Source organism: Schistocerca americana, chromosome 2 (genome assembly GCF_021461395.2).
Source record: "Schistocerca americana isolate TAMUIC-IGC-003095 chromosome 2, iqSchAmer2.1, whole genome shotgun sequence".
Taxonomy (NCBI): Eukaryota; Metazoa; Arthropoda; class Insecta; order Orthoptera; family Acrididae; genus Schistocerca; species Schistocerca americana.
This window is the reverse complement of record NC_060120.1, coordinates 320,144,408-320,146,877: the sequence shown is the minus strand read 5'-3', so window position 1 is coordinate 320,146,877 and position 2,470 is coordinate 320,144,408.

Genomic DNA, 2,470 nt, shown 5'->3' with positions numbered 1-2,470 from the left:
GCCGTGCAGGCAGAAATTGATTAAATGATTGAATGGGTGTTATCAAAATGAACGATAGTGAATAGAATAGCCCTCACATTATTGTAAACAAGAAAGATGGAGGCACGCGAGTAGTAATTGATGGAGGAATTCTAAATACGGTTGTCAGAAGAGAAGTAGATCTTCCAGAAAATTTAGACGATATATTGCAAAAGTTCCACAATGTGCGATACTTGACTAGCTTAGAACTCACTCTGGGGTATTGGCAAATCCCATTGAATGAAGAGTCTCGTAAGTATACTGCATTTTTATTTGCAGGAAAATGTTATCAATATAAAGTTGTTCCTTTCGTTCTTAATACTTCTCTCTCAGTCTTCATTAGGGCTTTAGATTCTGTGCGGAAGGGAACTAAGTGCTAGATTGACAATATACTTGGAAGACTGGTTGATTGCCACAGAATAATGGAGGGAAAATTGCGAATTGTTAAATAAAAAAATGATTCAAATGGCTCTGAGCACTATGGGACTGCTGCGGTCATCAGTCCCCTAGAACTTAGAACTACTTAAACCTAACTAACCTAAGGACATCACACACATCCATGCCCGAGGCAGGATTCGAACCTGCGATCGTAGCGGTAGCGCGGTTCCAGACTGTAGCGCCTAGAACCGCTTGGCCACTCCGGCCGGCGTTGAATAAAACCCTTTGTACTCTTCAGGCAGGAGGAATGACATTAAAACTGAAGAAGTACGAGTTAGTAAAAAAGAAATAAAATGCTTGGGACATATTATTACCACTTCTGGGATTAGAAAGGACACAGAGAGGTTAAATGCTATTAAAAAAAGGTCGTCACGTAAGACCCGAAAGCAGTTAAAAGCGTATTTCGGTCTCTGTGGATTTTACCGCAAATTTTTGAGGGGGCAAGCGTTTAATAATCGTCATTTAACTTGGTTGCTTAAGAAAAATAGTACATTCATTTGGGCAAAGGAATGCCAACAAGATTTCGAAAAACTGAAAAATGAGTTAATAAGGAACAATATTTTGCATCACCCTGTTTTGAGTGAAGAATTTCATACGAGTACTGATAGAAGTGCAGATGGAATCGGCATATAAATTTTCCAAGAGAACAATGACACAGTGGAACCAAAACGTAGGACAATAGCTTTCGCTAGTCGAGCCCTACTAAGTAAGAAAGAAATTACACCATTTCAGAAAAGAAAACTCTAGCTATCATGTGGGATTTGGAAAAGTTTCGAAATTATTTATGGGGGCATAAAACAAATATACATACTGATCACAAAGCGCTGATGTTTCTTAAAATCTGCCGCTTATATACCGGCAGATTAAGCCGTTGGGTATTGTTCCTCCAGCAGTCGGACTACGAAATTTTCTGTGTTAAAGGAGTGACAATCATAAGAAAGTGACAATCATGTAGCAGATGCTCTATCCAGACTACCAAAAGGAATAGACAGTGTGGCAGAGGAAAATAACGAAGATGGCACTTTTCATATGAGATTCGTCAAAGAGGTTCAGGGGAAAATGGAAATCGAACAAATTTGCAAAAGTATACGGTACTACCAAAATGAAGATGAAGTCTGGAAATCAGTTAAAGTAAATTTTAATAATACCAAGTAACATCAAAGTTGTAAATTTTATAAGGTCTTTAAAGATATTTTATACAAAAAGAAAGATGCGAATAGAAAGGAGTAATTGATTATTTCCACCTCGCCTTAGGACGCTGTTGCCCGAAAAAGTGTGCTGAAAAACTCACTGATGTATCAGTAATAAAAATTAGTGCAACAAAGTAAATAACAGATCGAATTACATCATGCGATATTTGCCAGAGGGCAATAGTTACAAATCGAACCAACCAAGGTGTTGAGAAACCTGAGTATCGATTTTTCAAATGAACTAGTGATTTATTTATGTTGGTCAAATGTGCAAGGATTAGCAGGAATTGAAGTTAGTTAGAATGTTGCTAAAGTGCTTATTGCAAAGCATCGTTTTGAAAAAATACAGTGCAAGACGGTGTAAATGTTACTGTCTAAAATACCTGCTTCACAGGTGATGAGAAATGCACATAACTTAAACTGATTTGAAACATAACTTAGCCTTGATTACTATCATGAATGAGTTTTTTAAGTTAATTGAGCTCAGTATTGAACAATTTGCCTTGAAAAATACACTCCTGGAAATGGAAAAAAGAACACATTGACACCGGTGTGTCAGACCCACCATACTTGCTCCGGACACTGCGAGAGGGCTGTACAAGCAATGATCACACGCACGGCACAGCGGACACACCAGGAACCGCGGTGTTGGCCGTCGAATGGCGCTAGCTGCGCAGCATTTGTGCACCGCCGCCGTCAGTGTCAGCCAGTTTGCCGTGGCATACGGAGCTCCACCGCAGCCTTTAACACTGGTAGCATGCCGCGACAGCGTGGACGTGAACCGTATGTGCAGTTGACGGACTTTGAGCGAGGGCGTATAGTGG